This window comes from Tursiops truncatus, chromosome 11, assembly GCF_011762595.2.
Source record: "Tursiops truncatus isolate mTurTru1 chromosome 11, mTurTru1.mat.Y, whole genome shotgun sequence".
Classification (NCBI taxonomy): Eukaryota; Metazoa; Chordata; class Mammalia; order Artiodactyla; family Delphinidae; genus Tursiops; species Tursiops truncatus.
Window position 1 is genome coordinate 7,741,525 of NC_047044.1, and position 22,892 is coordinate 7,764,416.

General features: G+C 43.5%; 1 non-coding gene across 1 annotated transcript; it reads left to right on the forward strand.

Moving 5' to 3' along the window:
- The first annotated feature begins 7,772 nt into the window (after positions 1–7,772).
- Positions 7,773–7,879, forward strand: LOC117314406 (U6 spliceosomal RNA). The gene has a single exon (XR_004529151.1). It is a non-coding gene; the product is annotated as a U6 spliceosomal RNA (small nuclear RNA).
- The last annotated feature ends 15,013 nt before the right edge of the window (positions 7,880–22,892 follow it).

Genomic DNA, 22,892 nt, shown 5'->3' on the forward strand with positions numbered 1-22,892 from the left:
TGCTGATGCAGCGGACACGGGTTCATGCCCCGGTATGGGAGGATCCCACATGCCGCGGAGCGGCTGGGCCCGTGAGCCATGGCCGCTGAGCCTGTGCGTCCAGAGCCTGTGCTCCACAACGGGAGAGGCCACAACAGTGAGAGGCCCGCGTAACACAGAAAAAAAAAAAAAAAAGAGGTTAATGGATAAACAAACTCTGGTATATGTATACAATGGAATACTTTTCAGTAAGAAAAAGGAATACACTCACAATACCTGCAATAACATAGATGAATCTCAAAATAATTATGTTGAGTGAAAGAAGCCATATAAAATAATTTATGCTATATTTATATATACATTTATATAGAATTCACATACTTTCTAGAAAGTACACACTACTGTATGGTGACAGAAGTCGATTGGTGGTGGCCTGCTGGGGGGTACAAGGAAGGATAGGAGAGGAGGATAACCAAGGAACACACGGAAGCTTTGGCAGAAGTGATGGATAAATTCATTATCTTGATTGTGGTGACAGTTTCATGGGTATATACAGGTATACACTATGTCAAAACTTTTCAATTTGTACACTTTAAATATGTGCAGTTTTTTATATGTCAAGGATACCTAAATAATATTATTAAAATAAACATGCACACATAATTTCATTAACATATGAATAAATAATATTAAAAATAATTTTTAAAGAAGTATCCTACTTTGGATGATAAATTAAATGGTCACCCTATATATATTCTTCTCTCCACTTGTGAAACACATTCACCTGATCCCCAATAGAGAAACTCCCCAAATCCCACTGTGTTCAGCTCAAAGTCTATAACCTAAGTCTATAACTACCCACTGGGTCCAGATAGAGGTGCAACCTATAAGCTAAAAGACAAACTGTCTTTAGGTATGTACTAGTGGAGTAGGAACAAGGTAACCACAATAAAAATGACTGTTCTGAAAATGAGAGAAATGTCCACTATCCCCCAAGGACACAGGAGAGGTTGGTGTTGGGGAGATGCCTGTTGGGGCCACAAGGTTTTCAGTGCCTGTTTCACTTCTGGTGCAGGTTTGTAGCCTGGGAATGGCTTCAGGGTTGAGTAGTCACAGATGTTTTCAGGCCAAACTGGTGGTTACTTGGGTAATACAGTAGCACCCCCTTATCCACGGTTTTAGTTTCACTTACACTTTCCCTGGTTTCTGTTAGCCAAGGTCAAATGCCATCCGAAAATATTAAATGGAAAATTCCAGAAACAAACAATTCATAAGTTTTAAATTGCACACCGTTCTGAGTAGTGTGATGAAACCCTGCCCAGTGTACCTTTGTCCTGCAGGGACATGAATCACCTGTTTGTCCAGTGCATCCGCACTGCATATACTTCCCGCCCCTTAGACATTTAGTAGCCTTCTCGGTGATCAGATCGACTACTGTGGTGTCACAGAGCTTGTGTTCAGGTAACTCTCATTTCACTTAATAATGGCCCCAAAGAGCAAGAGTAGTGATGCTGGAAAAAACAGTATGTATAGTGTTCAGTACTAGCCATGGTTTCAGGCATCCACTGTGGGTCTTGGAACTATCCCCCCACGGTTAAGGGGGGACACTTAGCAGCCCTCCAGACTATTTGCTTCATGTGCAAATGACCACAGTCAAAGACCTCACCTAGATAAAATTTTTAGGCCGGGAGAGTTTGGTCTACAGATGAGCCTCTGTGCTGAGTTTAATGGCAGCCGCTTTCAATGCTTCTAAAACAGGGTGGGAAGGCAAATTCCTTAATCCCATTTTTTGCCTTCAGGCTCCTGGCCTCTGGGGGAAAGTTAGCCTTATCTCTCACTACTGCTCCTAAGCCGCTCCTCATAATTGCCTAGGTTTGAAATACCAAAGCAGAGGGCTTCTTTCAGCCCCGATTGTCTCCATGTTAGGGAACCCTTGGACAATTTGGATTGGGGGCTGCCAGCAGAGTACATTCCTTTCTATCTCTGCTGAAGACTGGAGCGCTTCTGTTTGTGTGTGCCCTGCTCTCTGAGGACTCTTGAAAGTAGAAAACAGCACCCAATGCACACGATGACTGAATATTCCCTACCAGTTCTCCAGTATTCCTGCCCCATTTGGAACTTGCCTTTCAAGGGTGGCCGGCACTTGTGACCCATTAGTGTGTTGTGAAGTCAAGTGGGTCACAGCCAACTTTTTTTTAATGAGGTGGAATAGAATAGAAAATATCAGATGCCTGCAGCCCAGGGCAGGAATAGAAGCTCTCTACTCCACGAAATTCCCTGCTCAGCTGCTTCCAGCTCCCTGGGTCACCCTCCATTGCTGATGGGTGGCCTTCAGCTTCAGGCACCAAGTTAATATCTGCAGACCAGGGAGAAAGAAGTTTGTCAAAAGATGGAGAAGTAGGCAAAGGGTACGCCAACAGTCTTTTATTTTCTGTTCCTAGAAGCTGCCATATAACACTTCTACTTGTATCCCATCAGCAAGAGTTTAGACACATGGTCACATCTAGTGCAAGGAGGGTGAGAGATGTTATTTTCATTCTGGGTGACCGTGTGCCCACTTAGTGATATTCCAATAGGAAAAAAGGAGAGAGGATGTTCGCTATAAGGCAACTAATAGGATTCGTGTGTAGATTCAAGGCATCATGAGGGATAACCAATTCTTTCTTTATTTTTTAACCAGTGATTTCTTTCAAAACTCTCAAAGCTATTCTCACATGGCTAGAAGAAGACACCTTGTTCTCGGTCTGCATTTGACCCATTTCCACCTCTTTGACCACTGGATATAGTGCTTAAACTTAGAAGTAGAGTCAAGATTCCTAGGTTCAAATCCAGGCTACCCCACTTATGAGCTGTGCGACTTTCGTTGGCAAGTTATTTTAACTTAGTCTTAGTTTCCTTGGCTGTAAAATGATGGATACCAATAGTATTATAGCAGAGTATTTTTACGAGGATGAAATATGAATTTGCATGTAAGGAAGCAGAGTGCCAGGCAGATGATAAGCTCTTAATAAATGATAATTCTAATTTCTTTTTTTTTTGTGGCTGTTTTGGGTCTTCGTTGCTGCGCGCAGGTTTTCTCTAGTTGCGGCCAGCAGAGGCTACTCTTCGTTGTGGTGCGTGGGCTTCTCATTGCAGTGGCTTGTCTTGTTGCGGAGCTCGGGCTCTAGGCACGTGGGCTTCAGTAGTTGTGGCTCGCGGGCTCTAGAGTGCAGGCTTAGTAGTTGTGGCGCACGGGCTTATTTGCTCTGTGGCATGGGGGATCTTCCCGGACCAGGGATCGAACCCCGTGTCCCCCGCATTGGCAAGCAGATTCTTAACCACTGCTCCACCAGGGAAGTCCCAATAAATGATAATTCTAATTTATTTTTCAATAGCTCCTTGCTGCCTGAAGGCTTAACTACCCAGCACATGAGAGTCTTCTAGAAAGTGTCTGCGGTGCCCCTAGTGGGTCCCATTCCTCATTGTATGGTCTCTCATTTATTTATCTTTTAATAACATTGTTTCCAATTAAAAAGTAATGCAACCCAACAACCTCACCTCTAGGAATCTATCTTAAAGAGAGACTCACATGACTGCACAGAGATGTACCTGATGTGCCGCCATTGTTGTAATAGCAACAAACTGGGAAGCAACCTCCAATAAGAGAATATTTTAAAGTTGTGGTTGCAGCAAACATGGATGGACCTAGAGACTATGATACTAAACAAAGTCAGAAAGAGAAAAACAAATACCATATGATATCACCTACATGTGGAATCTAAAATATGACATGAAGGAGCATATCTATGAAATGGAAACAGTCTTACAGACATAGAGAACAGACTTGCGCTTGCCAAGGAGGTGGGCAGAGTGAAGGACTGGGAGTTTGGGATTAGCAGATGCAAACTATTATATATAGGATGGACAAATATTTAGGTCCTACTGTATAGCACCAGGAACTATATTCAATATCCTGTGATAAACCATAATGGAAAAGAATATGTATATGTATAACTGAGTCACTTTGCTGTACAGTAGAAATTAAACACAACATTGTAAATCAACTATACTTCAATAAAAATTTTTAAAAATTATGGAACAGCCAGAACTCTGGAATCCCATGAAGTCATTTAAAAGTCCTAGTCTGGGGACTTCCCTGACGGTCCAGTGGTTAAGACTCCGCGCTTCCACTGCAGGGGGCAGGGGTTCAATCCCTGGTAGGGGACCTAAGATCCTGCAAGCCAAAAAAAAAAAAAAAAGTCCCAGACTGACTTCCTCTGACACCACTCTTCCTCTATCCTGTCTCCAGCCTTCCTGAGGGGTTTAAAACATTCCAGCCTTCCTGAGGGGTCTCCAGCCTTCCTGAGGGGTCTCAAACTTTCCACTCTTGTTCTTATTGTGAGACTTCTGTGTAAGTCTGTTCTTCAGCTTGGCAGGTTCTGTCCTTGAGAGATTTCATTTGGATATGGCTTTCCCTAAACCACCTCTTTCAATCTGAAGGAGTCCCTCAGCCTATCTGTAGCACATCACCCTATTTTATTTCTCAATGTAGCACTTTCCCTTAATTAATTAATTTACTGTTTGCCTCTCCCAACTGGAACATATATGCCAGGAAAGTAGTACCCTAGTCTTGTTTACTATTCCGACGAAAACTGAGCCTGCTGCATAGTGGGAATTCAATAAATATTTGCTGAATAAATAATACTATTTATTATTTTGAATAAATAAAAAGCACTTATTAAGTGCTTTCTATTTTCTGGGCATTGTCCTACATCCTTTAAGTATATTAATACATATAGAATCCTTACAACAATTCTATGAGGTATTTACTATTATTATCATATCATTTTACAGATGAGGCATTTGCCGAAGGCCAAGCAGCTAATAAGTTGCAGAGCTGAATTTCAACCCAGGGAGTGGGTCCCGGTCTTATGACCTTAACCCCTACACAACGTTGCCTCTTAAATGTCAAGAACCAAAATGTACACAATGTAGCTAAAGCAGGGCTCAGGGCAAAATTTATAACTGTAAATGCCTATATTTAAAAAGAAGAAAGATCTCAAATCAATTACTTAAACTTCTGCCTTAAGGAACTAGAAAAAAAAGAGCAAATAAAACTCAAAGCAAGGAGAAGGAAGGAAATAATAAAGACTAGAGCAGAAACAAATGAACCAAAGAGCAGAAAAACAATAGCGAACATCAACAGAACCCAAAGTTGGTTCCTTGAAAAGATCAACAAAAGTGATAAACTTTTAGTTAGACTGACCAAGAAAAAAGGAGAGAAGGTTAAAATGACTAAAATCAGAAATAAAAGAGAGGACATTAATACTAAACTTACAAAAATAGGAAAGATTATAAGAGGATACCATACGGGGAGCTGCTGATCAGAGGGTACAAGCCTTCAGTTATAAGATGAATAAGCCCTGGGGATCTAATGTACAGAATGGTAACTGCCTAATGATATTGTTCTGTGTACTTGAAGTTTGCTAAGAGAATAGATCTTAAGCACCCTCACCACACACACATAAAAAAAAGTAACTGAGGTAATGGATGTGTTAATTAACCTGATTGTGGTAATCATTTCACAAAGTATACATAGGTCAAATCATCATGTTGTATACTTTTTTTTTTCCCCCATTTTTTTGCCACACCACAAGGCATGTGGGAGGTTAGTTCCCCAGCCAGGGATTGAACCCGTGCCCCCTGCATTGGAAACACGGAGTCTTAACCACTGGACCGCCAGGAAAGTCCCATGTTGTATATTTTTAATGTATACAATTTGATTTGTCAATTATACCTCCACAAAGCCAAAGAAATAAGGAAAAAAAAAGAATACTATGAACAACTGTACTCCAACAAACTAGATAATTTAGATAAAATGGGCAAATTCTTGAAAAGCACAAATATCAAAACTGACTCAAGAAGAAATTGAAAACATGAATTACAAGACATCAAATTAATAATTAAAAACTTCCCACAAAAAAAGTCTGGTCCCAGATAGCTTCACTGGTGAATTCTATGAAACATTCAAAGAAGAATTAATACTAATTATGGTAGGTTGAATAATGTCTTCCCCAAAATACCCATGTCTGTCACAATTTGAAGAATCTATGAATGTTAATTTATATGACAAAGGGATTTTACACATGAGATTAAGTTAAGAATCTTGAGATGGGGAGATTCATCCCGGATTATCTGAGTGGACCTGATGTAGTGACAAAGGTCCTTCTAAGAGGGATGATGGAAAAGTCAGGGTTAGAATGCCATGTGAAGAAGGAAGCAGAGTCTAAACAAGAAGCTACTACCCAGCTGGCTGTGAGGATGGAGGAAATAGCCATGAGAAGCTTCTAGAAGCTGGAAGAGGCAAGGAGCAGATAGATTCTCTCCTGGAGCCTCCAGAAGGAACCAGTCCTGTTACATCTTGATTTCTCACTTTAGAGTCATTTCTGGATGTTGAATTTGCAGAAATGTAAGAGAATAAGTTTGTTATTTTAAGCCACTAAGTTTGTGGTAATTTGTTACAGCAGCAAAAGGAAACTAGTACACCAATCTTCCACAAACCCTTCCAAATACAGAAGAGGAGGGAAAACTTCCCAATCACTGCATGAGGCCAGTATTACTCTGATACCAAAACCAGACAAAGACATCACAAGGAAAGAAAACAACAGACCAACATCCCTTACAAATTTAGACACAAAAATCCTGAACAAAATACTAGCAAAATGAATCCAACAATATATAAAAAGGAAAAAATGAATATATGTGTATCACTGAGTCACTTTGCTGTACAGCAGAAATTGGTACAACATTGTAAATCAACTATACTTCAATAAAAAAATAAAAATTAAAAACATATAAAAAGAATTATGCCATGGTATATAATTATACCATTACATCATGAACAAGTGGGATTTATCCCAGGAATACAAGGTTGGTTTAATATCTTATGCAGAAAAAAATTAACATGTGGAGCTTGAGACTGCTATCCTTAGAAATGCCTGCTTGCAAGGTTGGCCCTTGGCTGGCATCTGGGAATGTGAATTTAAGGACTGGTAAGAGTAGCTCACTATGCCTACACTATTTATACAAATCATGTGGTTTATGCTAAATACGTGCTTTCCTTCTGGGAGTCTGGAATTTTGATACATGCTAGACAAAGGATGCCTATATGGCCAGCCTTTATTAAAAACCCTGGACACTGAATTTCAAATGGGCTTCCGTGGTAGACAATATTTCACATGTTGTCAGGACTTGTTGAAGGGATTAGGCGTGTCCTATGTTGACTCCCCTGGGAGAGCACTCTGGAAGCTTGTGTTGGTTTCCTCTGGACTTTGCCCCTTGTGCTGTTTCTCTTTGCTGATTTTGCTCTGTGTCCTTTCACTATATAATAAAACTTATCTGTGAGTATGACTACATACTGAATCCTATGAGTCCTTCTTATGAATCATTGATACTGAAGATGGTCTTGGGGGTTTGAAAATCAATTAACGTAATACATCACATCCATAGAATAAAGGACAAAGACCATCTGATCATCTCAAAAGATGCAGAAAAAAGCATCTGACAAAATCCATCACAGTTTCATAATAAAAATACTTAGCAAACTAAGAATAGAAGGGAGTTTCTGCAGCCTAATAAAGGGAATATATGAAAAACCCATAATTAAAATCAAACTTAATGGCGAAAGACTGAATGACATCCCCCTAAGATCAAGAGCAAGACAAGGATGTCCACTGTCATCCCTCCTATTAAACGTTGTTTTGGAGGTTCTAGCTAGGGTAATCAGACAAGAAAAAGAAAGAAAAGTCATCCAGGTACTCGCTTCAGCAGCACATATACTAAAATTGGAACAATACAGAGAAGATTAGTATGACCCCTGCGCAAGGATGACACACAAATTCGTGAAACGTTCCACATATATATATTTTTTTGGCCATGCCCTTGGCAGTGAAAGCATGGAATCCTAACCACTGGATCGCCAGGGAATTCCCAAAGCATTCCATATTTTTAATTATTAGAGAAATTCAAATCAAAACTACAGTGAGGTACCACCTCACACTGGTCAGAATGGCCATCATTAAAAAAATCTACAAATAACAAATGCTGGAGAGGGTGTGGAAAAAAGGGAACCCTCCTACATTGTTAGTGGGAACGTAAATTGATGCAGCCACTCTGGAAAACAGTATGGAGGTTCCTCAAAAAACTAAAAATGGAGTTGCCATATGATCCAGCAATCCCACTCCTGGGCATGTATCCGGAGAAAACTCTACTTCAAAAAGATACGTGCAGGGCTTCCCTGGTGGCGCAGTGGTTGAGAGTCCGCCTGCCGATGCAAGGGACACGGGTTCATGCCCCGGTCTGGGAAGATCACACATGCCGCGGAGTGGCTGGGCCTGTGAACCATGGCCGCTGAGCCTGCGCGTCCGGAGCCCGTGCTCTGCAACGGGAGAGGCCACAACAGTGAGAGGCCCGGGTACCGCAAAAAAAAAAAAAAAAAAAAAAAGGAAAGAAAAGATATGTGCACCCCTGTGTTCATAGCAGCACTATTCACAATAGCCAAGACATGGAAACAACCTAAATGTCCATTGACAGATGAATGGATAAAGAAGATATGGTACATATATACAATGGAATACTACTCAACCATAAAAAAAAAGAAATAATGCCATTTACAGCAACACAGATGGACCTAGAGATTATGATACTAAGCAAAGTAAGTCAAAAAGAGAAAGACAAATACCATATAATATCACTTATACGTGGAATCTAAAATATGACACAAATGAACTCATCTACGTAACAGAAACAGATTCACAGACATTGAGAACAGACTTGTGGTTGCCAAAGTGGGGGGTGGGGGAGGGATAGATTGGGAATTTGGGATTAGCAGATGCAAACTATTATATATAGAATAGATAAACAACAAGGTACTACTGTATAGCACAGGGAACTATATTCAATATCTTGTGATAAACCATAATGGAAAAGAATATGAAAAAGAATATATATATGTATAACTGAATCACTTTGCTGTACAGCAGAAATTAACACATTGTAAATCAACTATAGGTCATGAAATAAATAAATAAAAAATCATCCAGATTAGAATGGAATAAGTAAAACAATCTCTATTTAAAAATGACATGATCTTGTGTACAGAAAATTCTAAAGAACTCACTAAAAAACTATTAGAAGTAATAAATGAGTTCAACAAGGTTTCAAGATACAAGATGAATATATGAAAATCAATTGTATTTCTATACGCTAGCAATAAACATTCCAAAAATGAAATTAAGAAAACAATTCAAGTTAAAATAGCAACAAAAAGAATAAAATACTTAGCTGTAACTTTAAAAAAAGATGTGTAAGACTTGTACAATGGAAATAGCAAAACATTGTTGAAGGAATTAAGATCAGATGTAAATAAATGTAAAGACATATTCACAGATCAGAAGACTTAACATTTTAAGATTGACTGATTAATTTGCAGATTCAATACAATCTCCACCAAGATCCCAGCTGGCTTTTTAAAGCGAAATTGGTAAGCTGATCTTAATATTTAAATGAAAATGCCAGGGACCCAGAATAGATAAAACAATATTGAAAAAGAAGAAAACAGAGGACTCAAACTTTCTGATTTTAAAACTTGAGAGGGTACTGGCGTAAGCAAAGGCATATAGATCATTGGGCAAGAATTGACAGTTCAGAAATAAACTGTACGTTTATGGTTAATTGATTTTCAACAAGGGTGTCAAGACCATTCATGAGGGAAAGAATAATCTTTTTAAGAAATTCTGCTGCGATAACTGAAATGCACAAGCAAAATAATGAAGCTGGACCTCTACCTCACACCATACACAAAAATTAACTCAAAATGGATCATAAACCTAAATGTAAGAGCTAAAAACTATAAAATCCCTCAGAAGAAAACATAGGACTGAATCTCCATGACCTTGGGTTAGGAAACAGTTTCTTAGGTATAACACGTAAAGCACAACACCCAAAAGAAAATAAATAAATTGGACCTCATCAAAAATTAAAAACCCTTGGGAGTTCCTTGGCGGTCCAGTGGTTAAGACTCTGCGCTTTCACTGCAAGGGGCACGGGTTCGATCCCTGGTTGGGGAACTAAGATCCTGCATGCTGCGTGTTGTGGCCAAAAATAAATAAATTAATTAATTAAATTAAATTAAAAGCCTTAAAATAACTATAAGTAGAGTATAACCTTTAAAATTTTGAATCACTATGTTTATATTTGAAACTTATATAATATTTTACATCAACTATACATCAAAAAAAAAGTAAAAACTTTTGTGTCTCAAAGGACACTATAAAGAAAGTGAAAAGGTATTCCACAGAATGGAAGAAAATATTTGCAAATCGTGTATCCAGAATATGTAAAGAACATTTACAACCCAATAATAAATGAACAGATAACTCAACTTTAAAGTGAGCAAAGGATTTGGACAGATATTTGTTTAAAGAAGATGTACAAATCAACAATAAACACATGAAAACATTTTCAACATCATTAGTCATCAGGGAAATGCAAATCAAAACCACAATAAGATTCTACTTCATGCCCACTAGGTTGGCTATAATCAAAGATAGACAATAACAAGTGTTGGTGAGGATGTGGGGAAGTTGGAATCCTCATACATTGACGGTAGGAGTGTAAAATAGTGCAGCTCTGTGGAAAACAGTTTAGCAGTTCCTCAAAAAGTTAAACATAGAGTTGCCATATGACCCAGCAATTCCACTCCTAGGTATATATCCAAGAGAAATGAAAAGATCAATCAACAGAAAAACTTACACATGAATATTCACAGAAGCTTTATTCATAATAACTAAAAGTGGAAACAACATGAATGTCCACCAGTGCATGAAAGGATAAAGAAAATGTGGTATACCCATACAGTGGAATATTATTTGGCTATTAAAAGGAATGAGGTACTGATACATACTACAACATGGATGAAACTTTTTTTTTTTAATTTATTTTTGGCTGTGCTGGGTCTTTGTTGCTATGCACGGGCTTTCTCTAGTTGCGGTGAGCGGGGGCTACTCTCTGTTGTGGTGCATGGGTCTGTCATTGTGGTGGCCTCTCTTGTTGCAGAGCAAGGGGCTCTAGGCGTGCGGGCTTCAGTAGTTGCAGCACGTGGGCTCAGTAGTTGTGGCTTGTGGGCTTAGATACTCCGTGGCATGTGGGATCTTCCCGGACCAGGGCTTGAACCCCCTGCTTGGCAGGCGGATTCTTAACCACTGTGCTACGAGGGAAGCCCTGGATGAAACTTGAAAGCATAAAACATCACCACTGTAGAGAATGGACTCAAGGACACGGGGAGGGCGAAGGGTAAGTGGCATTGACATATATACACTACCAAATGTGAAATAGCTAGCTAGTGGGAAGCAGTCGCATAGCACAGGGAGATCACCTCGGTGCTTTGTGACCACCTAGAGGGGTGGGATAGGGAGGGTGGGAGGGAGACGCAAGAGGTACGAGATATGGGGATATAAGTATACGTATAGCTGATTCACTTTGTTATACAGCAGAAACTAACACAAAGGTAAAGCAATTATACCCCAGCATAGGTGTTAAAAAGAAAACCACACCACTATAGTCACAAAAGGTAATGTATTGTATGATCCTGTCTTGTTTTTTGTTTTTTTTTGGCCGTGCCAAATGGCTTGCGGGATCTTAGTTCCCCGACCAGGGATTGAACCCAGGCCCTCAGCACTGAAAGTGTGGAGTCCTAACCACTGGACCGCCAGGGAATTCCCTGTATGATCCTATTTTTATGAAATGTGCAGAAATAAGCAAAATTCATAGAGACAGAAATCAGATTAGTGGTTTCCAGGGTCTGTGGAAGTTGGGGGGAAGTGGGAAGTGACCGCTAACGGGTACCGGGTTTCTTTTGGGGGTGGTAAAAATGTTCTAAAATTGACTGTAGTGGTGATGGTTGCACAAGTCCATGGATATACTGAAAGCCATAGAATTGTACACTCTAAGTGGATGAATTGTACGGTATGTGAAATACATCTCAACATAGCTGTTAAAAAATGTCAAGGAGGCGGGCTTCCACGGCGGGCTTCCACGGTGGCTAAGAATCCGCCTGCAATTGCAGGACATGCGTTCGAGCCCCGGTCCGGGAAGATCCCACATGCTACGGAGCAACTAAGCCTGTGCGCCACAACTACTGAGCCTGTGCTCTAGAGCCCATGAGCCACAACTACTGAGCCCTCGTGCTGCAACTACTGGAGCCCATGCGCCTAGAGCCTGTGCTCCTCAACAAAAGAAGCCACCGCAATAAGCCCTCGCACCACAACGAAGAGTAGCCCCCGCTCACCGCAACCAGAGAAAGCCTGCGCGCAGCAACGAAGACCCAATGCAACCATAAATAAATAAATTAAAAAAAAACAAAATAAAACAAAAAAAACGTCAAGGAGGCAATCGGGTGTGCCCCGGAGAAGAGAGGCTGGAGCAGGAGAAATAAGTTGGAAGTTATGGGGCCACAGACAGGGATGGGAGAACTCTTACTGGAAAGATGAGTAGAGGGGTAAGAGGATTCAGGGTCAAGTCCTGGGACCTTTCATCACTGGAATGAGGAAAGGAGGGGGGTTCAGGAAAGGAGGCCAAATAGCAGACAGTGGGGTAGGAGACATGCATGTGATGTGGACAAGCTGAGGAGGACTAGCTGAGGCCAAGAGAGGAGAGTGCTTTGAGAAGGGGGAGGGGCCAAGTGGGTCACAGGCAGCGGAGTGGGCAGGAAGGTGCAAGCAGGAAGCAGGGCCCATCCCCAGCTGTCTGCCCCCTTTGGCAAAAAGTCCACAGTGTGCCCCACTGAAGCCTCCCTGAAGCAGCAGGGGGTGTAGTTTGGTGAAGGGGAAGGAAAAGGAGCAGAGTTTGGTGCTCAGCATGCCAAGGACAATCTCAGCCCTGCTGCTTTGCTGCCTAAGTGACCTTAGGAAAGACACGGGGCCTGCTTCCTCACTCCTGAATGGCCTTTTAGGGTTGATGAGGAGATTGAATACTGTACCCTGTGCAAACTGCCTGACACATAGTGGGCACTTTAGTTGTTAAAAGCTCTGGCTCCAAAGACAGGCAGCTAGCTGTGTGATCTAGGCCAGTTTCCTTAACCTCTCTGAACCTCAGTTTTCAGGAGGTTCCGGGGTATATTAGTCAAATCCACCTCACTGGACTGTTGCAAGAGTTAGATGACAAAATGCAAGTAAAGCATTTGGCAGGGGGCTGGGACACAGTAAGGGCTTCGTGAAGAGCTGCATGTTCCTTTCTGCTCTCAGCCCTTGCCTTGATGCACGCCCGGGCTGGGTGACAATCGGGGACCACGGGGAGCAGCTCCCACTAACCATCTTCCTGCAGGGCTGGGCCCCGGCCCCTAAACAGCCGCTCAGCTCAGCCAGCCCGGCATCAACGCGCCACCAAGAAGACTGAGACAGAGCAGAGCGCTGGGCCTTAGCTGGAGCGGGGTCAGTGTGTGCATGTGGCCGGATGGGGGGCCTGTAGCCTCTTCCTGGCTGGTATTGGCTCGCAGATCGGCAACATGATCACCGCCTTGACCTCGGGAGGGAACAGCTGCTCTGAGGCCATCCCATGACTCGAGTACCTCACATAAGGCCCCCTTAACCTTGGGCAGCTGCCGCGTCCACGCCAACAGCTGGGCCCCGCGGGCCGTAAATCACTGACGACACAAGCCGACCAGCGCGGCTGGCGGCTGCTGCCGGGGGTGGGAGCGGGGCGGGGGCGCAGGCAGGGCCTCAGAAACACTCCCCCCGCCCCCCCCACCCCACCCATTCCATTCAAGCCAAGGGTGGCGGCTTTGTAGCCTTGCTGGGCAAACTTTCGTCAAATCCGCAGAGGTCTTTCGACACAACAGACGCTGCACAGCAGAAGCAATGTGGACGTCCAGGGGGAGGCTACGTGTATAAGCCGAGCCGGGAACTGGAAAGTCTAACATGAAAGTCACTCGATCACACGCCGTGGGGCCGGCGGGGACCGGCGAGCCCGCTGCTCCAGCCGGAGGCCCCTCGCGCGCGTCTTGCCTCGGTCCTGGCGGCGAACACCGGGGCGCAGGGGAAGCCAGCTAATCCCGCGGATTCCACGAATGCGCAGAACACACACTCCGCGCTGCCCGCCGGCGGCCACCGGGCACAGGCAGGGGGACCACCGCCCGGGGGGCTAGGACACCCGCCCCGGGGTATGTTAGTGCAGGGCACCAGAAGACAGCCTGGATTTTTCCATTATCTGATGAGGGTGCATTCCAGACCGTTCATCCACGTGTTTGCTTTGCTCCCGTGTGATTTGTCTAGAAATGTCTGTAATGGCATTTTCCCTTTAACATCGTAATAGGCAGCGCAAAGGAGAAGAGTATTAACCATTCTCTGCCGTTAGATTCCTCATGGCAAAGAACTGGCAGGTGGTGGAAACAAACGTGGGTGTCAACTACCTTCTGGCAATCGTCACCACTTGTTTACATCTTGAAAAGAATGGAAGGAAAAGTGCAAACGTGGAAACAGTTGTTTTAGGTGCTGGAGTGATTTGCTTTTAATTGTCCCTGGCAAAAGTAATCTGTGGGGTGGGGAGGATGGTAGCCCTGGGTCCCGGTAGTGACTGGGAGGGCTTTCTGGGGGTGTGGGTGATGTTCTGCCACCCATCTAGGTGTGGGTTGTTACCTGGGTATGTTCACTTTATTCACCAAGCTGGACACTTACCATCTGTGTGCTTTCCTGTGTGCTATATACTTCAATAAAATGTTTGCTTTAACAAACGTTTGTGAATGATATCTTCTTATTTGTAAAACATATTTTCAAAGGTACTCATAATAGGGTGAAAGGGACTTTGGTGATTACCTAAACCAATTCCACTGCTGTACTGATGAGAAAGGAAGGCTCAGAATGAAACTAGTCACTGAGACCCACTGAGTCAGAGGCTGATCCAGAAATGGGACCTCAAAACCCTCTCGCTTCTGTTCCACTGAACCAGGTGACCTCTGCAAGCCTGGATTAAGAAAACTTTTAGAGGATCATGGTTTTTTTTAAAAAAGAGTAGTGGTAACATTTTCAAATTTTAAAAATCAATACGGTGTTACTTTAGTTTTTGAATTGGTTATATGTACGAAAGCTACAGAATTCAAAAGTCACAAAAAAGATTTGTGATGCAAAGTGTCATTCCCATTCTTAGGGACTCTGTCCCACTCTGGCCCAGGTGCCACTGCAGAGACTTCTGTGCATCTTTCTGGAGACCGTCTGTGCCTGATTAACATGCTCCTTTCTTATTCACAGAAAGGGAACACACTGGACACGCCATTCTACACCTCGTTCCCATCACTTCATTAACACACCCTGAACCCTGTTCATTTCAATACCCTTAGCCCCTGCCCACCCCACCCCACTTTTAAAGGCTATAGAGTGATCCTTTGTATGGACTATTTAAGCAAATCTCCTATTAGTGGACATTTAGACTGTTTCTAGCATTTGATATTAGATCGACGCTGCAGTATATAGACTTTTTCACGTTGTTAGGCAAAAGTGTAAGTAGATTGTGGAATAAATCCCTGGAAGTTGTATTAGTGGATCAAGGGTGCATCCACTTAAAATTTTAGTAAATATATCCAAATTGCTAGCCATAAATTGTGCCATCTTACAGTCTCATAAACAAGGTATGAGAGCAGCTGTTTCCCTCTACTCTTGCGACACAGTGTTTTCAAATTCTTTGGACTGTGCCGATCTGATAGTTTCAAAGGCGTATGTCAGGCTAATTATGAGGCCTCTTATTATGAGGCAGACTGAACATTTTTTCATTCGCTTGGATCATTTGTTTTTTCACTATGAGAACCATCTATCCATATCCTCTGTCCATTTTTCTATTCCATTTTAAATCGGGTTGTTGGTTTTGTATTGTCAAATTTTTATTTGGAGAATATAATTTACAGAGTGAAAAAAATTACACCCCTTCAGCACAAAAATCACAGTTATTTTTGGTGTGGTCCTTTCATCGTCTCTTCCAGGGGCATATACATAGTTTTACATTATTACAACTAATTAATAATATGTAATGAGTACTTCCTGAGTGCTAGGCGTTGTGCTAACCAATCATAGGGGCACATGAAATTTCTTGTTCTGCTTTTTCACATAATGTAGCAGGAGTGGTTTTTCATGTTGCGACACTGTCTTTATGATTCTCATTTGCAATGGCTACTTAGCATGCTGTCAAAATAGTGGATATCCCATCATGCTGTTCTCTAATTGTTAACTTTCAGTTGTTGCATCTATTGCCTTATCATTTCTGATTAGTAAACCCTTCAAATCTATTTTAAAAATTAAATTCTTACATTGATGTTGTAAATTGCATCTTACCTTAACATCGAATAAATATCTTTTTTTTTTTTAAATGGAAAGATGTGAGAATCGGAAGGGAGCACACACATTCAAGAACTTTATAAACAGCTAATGGCTATGCACGTGTTTTTTCTCTTTTTTAAAATTTATTTTATTTTTTATTTTTGGCTTCATTGGGTCTTCGTTGCTGCGCGTGGCCTTCTCCAGTTGCGGCGAGCGGGGCTACTCTTCGTTGCGGTGCGCGGGCTTCTCTTGTTGTGGTGGCTTCTCTTGTTGTGGAGCACGGGCTCTAGGCGTGCGGGCTTCAGTAGTTGTGGCTCGCGGGCTCTAGAGCGCAGGCTCAGTAGTTGTGGTGCACGGGCTTAGTTGCTCCGTGGCATGTGGGATCTTCCTGGACCAGGGCTCGAACCCGGGTCCCCTGCATTGGCAGGTGGATTCTCAACCACTGCGCCACCAGGAAAGTCCCAAATAAATATCTTTTAAATACCTATAAATATTCAATCATTGTAATTAAAATGTTTGTCTCATGAAGTAGAGGGAAATGAAATAGCAAAAGTAGCTACTGGCAGGGGGAGAGATAAATTAGGAGTTTGGGATTAACATGTATGCACTACTATATATAAAACAGATAACCAACAGGGACCCAACTGTAGAGCACAGGGAACTATGCTCAATATTTTGTAATAACCTATGAGGGAAAAGAACCTGGAAAAAAAAATGTATGTATGACTGAATCACTTTGCTGTACACCTGAAACTAACACAACATTGTAAACCAACTATACTTCAATAAAAAAATTAATTTGAAAAAAAATTAACTCGTGGTTATAAAGGGCACACACAAACACACTATATATGCGTACGTTGTTCATATATTACCTACCACAGCTGCTTTTCCATTTGGTGGGAAAGTCTCCCATAATTTAAAATTAAGGATGAAAAATTATGTCACTCTACTTGATACAAAAAGGTTTCATTTAAAACAAACTTTATTTGTAAGCACTTTAAAAACTAAATGAATATACACACTTTTTAGTGTGACTTTCTCCTCAATATCAATATAAAAAGTGAGTGCAGTTTTCCTTCACATAGCATAAAACTGTAAGAAAAAGAATTACTTTTTCCCTATGCTGCCTTTAAAAGTATGGTTGTGAAATTGAAGCGGCTGCCATTATACATGCTTATGTATGTAAAAGCTTGTTTTACAAAAAGGCTTATTTTTCTAAGTAAAAATGCTTTTTTATAATGCCAAGTTAAAAAAGAAAAATAAAAAATTAAGCGAACGGGCTTCCCTGGTGGCGCAGTGGTTGAGAGTCCACCTGCCAATGCAGGGGACAGGGGTTCGAGCCCTGGTCCGGGAAGATCCCACATGCCACGGAGCAACTGGGCCCGTGAGCCACAATTACTGAGCCTGCGCGTCTGGAGCCTGTGCTCCGCAACAAGAGAGGCCGCGATAGTGAGAGGCCCGCGCACCGCGATGAAGAGGGGCCCCCACTTGCCGCAACTAGAGGCAGCCCGCGCACAGAAACGAAGACCCAACACAGCCATAAATAAAAATAAATAAATTAATAAAAAAATTTACACGAACAATATGAGTAAAATCATATTTAAAAAATAAATATACCTAATAAAGGGGAAAAAAGACTATAAGGAAATACACAAAAAAGTGTACAGTTGAGTTACCAAATTTTCTTCTGTAAGGTAATATTAGTTTTACAATGAAAACCAAGAAATAAAAAAAAATTAATTCTAAGGAGAGAAATGAAATCATAACAGCTCTTGAACAATAATCTGATTTATGGGCCAGAATATTTGGGGAAGAATTTCTGGGGTCCAGTGTACAGTGGCTCGTCCCAAACTACATGCACAGCCAACTCAGAATTCAGACGAGGCAGGATCTCTTTGCCTTGGAATAAAACAGAGCAGAACTGATGTCAGATGTGGGCAGGGACAGATCTGAAAGGGGCTTCCCACCCAGCGGTTAAGGTTCATCTGCTCTATGGACGGACATCAAAATGATATGGGGACAAGGTAACCCAGCACCATGAAAAACTCATTATATTAAGTGGTTGTGATTATAGGTGAGTCCCCACTTCCATGTTATAGAGCATTTTCTAGTTAAAAAGTGGGTGGTGGGCTTCCCTGGTGGCACAGTGGTTGAGAGTCCTCCTGCCGATGCAGGGGACACGGGTTCGTGCCCCAGATTGCTCTGGTCATTCTGACACAGCAAGTCCACGAGGGCATCTGACCTGATTTTAGTGTAGGAAGGTCTGAACTCTTGCCTACACACCTGGATGGGTTCAGCCAAGACAGACAAAATCCTCTCGGTCCCCAGTATCCCAGAGTGAGGTGACCTGCCCCTCTGAGCAGGGGCCCAGGCTGTCACGTGGGGTTATTTCTTTGCTGCACTGGTGAATGGGTGCTCAGCACTCCCTGCTCCTCATATCAAGAGAAATCACCCAGCTCCTTCCCAGAGGTTCTCTCCCTGAACACCCAGGTCTCTGCTTGATGGTTTCAATGCGCAAACAGGTGGTAGGTTGCAGTTTTCTCTGTGTTGTGGCTCTGAGGTTTTAATCGCTAACAGATGTGGTTGCCAAGGCAACCACACAGCTGTTTAGTCTCCTGATACTCGTCCACCTAGGTTGGCTTAAGTGGCAGGAGTTTGGGGCTGTATTTGGTGTTCTGTAAACTCTATCATTAAATCTTCTTTACCTCAAAAAAGCACATAGAAATGGCCACCCAGTGCCTGTCTGGGTTCACACTGCTAGGTAGAATTCTTTCTCTCTTGTCTTCCTCCTTGCCTATCAGACAGATGCAGAGATCACCAGAGGAAAGGGCCTGAGTAGGAAGGAGGGAGGCATGGTGTGTCCAACGAGAGGCTCAGCCATGAGCCGAGTGGTGGTCCTTCATTCTTGCGTTGCTCTCCACAGCTTGCTGTACAAGCCCCTCCCTTGTTGATGCCACCTGCCCAAGGTCACACAGCCAGCGTGGCAGAGCTAGACACAAATTTCAGTGTTCTTATGTCCGATCTGTTGCTCCTCTTCCTGCACCAGGAGGGGGAAGCTGGGGAATCACAGAGGAGGTGGGTCTCTGGGGAGAATGGGAACGGCAGGGAAGCACTGCTCGGCTATGCCACCCCAGGTGCCAGGCCACATCAGCCAGCTCAGCTTCCTTCAACCCCAGTGAGGAACAACAGCTTCCTGGAGTTCAAACTCACAGGACCCGGTACCGACCACAGTGTGCCGAAATGATCCATTATTTGCCCGCCTCCTTGTAATGAATGCCTTCTTTTGTTTTCCTAGCACCTCTCTTTCCACTGGGAGACTGACCCTACCCCATCCCATGGTGGGATGGTCACTCCCAGGGACTTGACCACCACCTAACTGTGGGTCTGGGCCCAGTAGTCAAGGTTTGGACAATAATGGTGCCAATCTCAGTCCAGAGTGACTGGTCAAAGGGGCATGTAGCCCAGTCTTGGCCAATCAGTTCTTTCCAGTCCATCTGGTTTAGGAACACCAGGAGGAACAGGGTTCTCCTTTCCAGTTGTAATCTTTGAGGCTGGAGGCTGGGGGTTGCCAGCAGTGGCCTTTCCCACCAGATGGAGAGGGTCTGGCTGTGGCCAGAGGGAATGAGACAAACATGTGAGGAGAAATAGGGACAAGCAGAGTCAGGAAAAGGAGAGCCTTGCCCACCCTGCGCCATCCAGTCATTTCTAGAGCAATGCCTCCCCTGGGCTTCACTGTTACCTGATCGCCCAATTTCTACACCAAGTCAAGGGGAAGCCCAGGTGTACATCTTCCGGCTGGGCTCCAGAGTTACCAATGATAGGAATTACCAGAGTTGCTGTATATTCTCAGGATAAGTGAAACACCCCAACATAAGTGAATCAGTAGAGTACAGTGCTTAAGAGCATGGCTCTGAAGCCAGATTACATGGCTTTGCGAATTCACTAGCAGCAGAAATTTGGCTGTATTACTTGACTTCCCCTAAGCTTCATTCTTCTTATCTGTAAAATGGGAATGATAAAGATACATGCATCATAAGTACTCAGTATATGTGGGCTGTTATTATCACATGATTGTTATTGTTTGGGCAGATAATAGTACCTGACATGGATAGTGAAGTTTGACTCTGTTAACTTATTCATTTATTGTTTTTTATATTGGTAATATTTTCATTTGAATATTTTTATACGTATTTGGATTATGAAGAATTGTTGGCTAATACTATTTGTTACAATTAACTTTTTTTTTTTGCGGTACGCGGGCCTCATCACTGTTGTGGCCTCTCCCATTGCGGAGCACAGGCTCCGGACACGCAGGCTCAGCGGCCACGGCTCACGGGCCCAGCCGCTCTGCGGCATGTGGGATCTTCCCGGACCGGGGCACAAACCCGCGTCCCCTGCATCGGCAGGCGGACTCTCAACCACTGCGCCACCAGGGAAGCCCGCAATTAACATTCTTTGAAGGCTCACCGTGTGCCAGGCCGCATGCTAAGTCCTCTACATGATGATCTCACAGCAAGTATGGGAAGGAATGTTTACAAGCCCCTCCTCTCACGGCTGCCTCCACAGTAAAGGAGGGCACTTCACCCAAATGCCCCCAAAGAACACTTCCAGGCTTTCTGCCCCTTCCTTGCTCCTCCTTAAGGGGAGAGGAGCTAACCCAACAGTCAGAGCTTGACAATCATTTTCTTAGTGGGTGGGGTCCCTTTAAAATGATTGGCAGGTGCCCATTCCCTTTCTTTTCTACCAGTGACGAGCTGTGTGGGACAGGTGGCTGGTCTCATGCACTTGCAGCTTTTCTACTACACCTGGTGGAATGTTGAGTCAGGCCGCACCTGGGTCTAACCGTCTTTATTTCTGGAGGAGAGAGTAGGAAGGTGGAATATAGGCCCATGGCCAAAGGGGAATTCTCAACACAGTTAACTAAACACCCTGGATTGGAGTTATAGACTGCCTAAGTCAATAGAGTGTTTTATCTAAAGTAACCTATGAAGATTCTGGTATATGGGTTTGGCAATTACAGAAAAGAGAGGCTGAGAGAAAAACTAAAGATTGAAGTAATATAGGTTCCACCACCATTCAGCTGTGAACCTCTGGCCCAGAGCCAAGAGGGAAAGACGATCCAAAGCTGCTATGTCTCCAATCTACTCAATTCCAACACACTTGTCCCACAGCATGTGGCCCTTTCACCATACTAACAGTGATTCTAACGCCGAAGGACGGGGATTTTTCACAAGACATTAGCCTGCAGATGCAAGCTAACTACTTCCTTTGGTGCTTATCAGTGATCTTCTTTTCTAAAACAGTAGGGGAAATTTGTTGTGTTGGACTCACTGTGGGAGTGCATCATTGCGTCGGAGCCCTGGAGGGGAGAAGAGGTGAGAAGCATCCTGCACCCCTGAACAGTACATTACTTGTGCTCAGAGAGGGGGAAGCATCCTGCCCATGGCTGCACAGCAAAGTGGCACAGCCTGGATTTGAACCCAGGTCTGCCTGAAAGCACAGCCCATGCTCCTAGCCACTTGACTGCCTCCGTGGCCTAATTTAGTAGTTTCCTCACTTAAATGTTACAGAAACAGCAACGTTCGAACCAAGGAAGCTAGAAGGAACAGGTAACCATCTAGCAGAGTCTCTTACCCAATGTGGTTCCCCTTTTTCCAGCATCTTTAGTGGGCGGTCAGCTCATCTCTGTTCAGATACCTCTAGGGATGGTGAGCTTCTCACCTCCCTCCAGGCCAGCCACCCATCTCATTGTTAGAAATGCTTCCTTTTTTTTTTTTTTTTTTGCCCTGCCGCAGCTTGTGGGATCTTAGTTCCCCAACCAGGGCTCGAACCCGGGTCTCCTGCAGTGGAAGCACAGAGTCCCAAACCAAAATGCTTCCTTCTCATAAAGGTCCAGCTCTGCCCTCTGGATCCTGCCTAACCTGTTTGCCAAATCCACAAGACTGTCTCTCCTTTACTTGAGGCCTGTGTTCCCTGGAGGTTTCGTTTGTGAACATCTACTGTTCTCTTATACGCCAAATGCAGAGATACACACAATGCTATTACTGCCCTCATGATGCTCACAGAATAGAGGGGGAGCCAATTGTAGACACAGAAACCAACAAACCAGAGGAAGAATAAAGTTAAGGGAGACACTGCAACGGTGGGGTTACACGCAAGCTGGCGAGAGCAGAGACTCCTCCACCGATGTCCTCTCAGCCCCAAACGCGGCTCCTGGCACACAGCTGGGGTTTAATTAATGTTGAATGAACAGAAGAGCCAGTGATGCCAGGGAAGGGTCCCCTGGGAATGTGTTCTCCAGCCTGGGGCTTGGAGGAAAGAGCTGTATTGGGCCAGGGGGAGACTGAGTCTGAAAACCCCAGGCTTTGCAAAATCCGGATTTACTTTTTTTTTTTTTTTTTTTTTGGCTGCGTTGGGTCTTCTCTGCTGCGCGCGGGCTTTCTCTAGATGCAGAGAGCAGGGGCTACTCTTTGCTGCGGTGCACGGGCTTCCCATTGCTGTGGCTTCTCTTGTTGTGGAGCACGGGGTCTAGGCACACTGGGCTTTAGTAGATGTGGCTCACGGGCTCTAGAG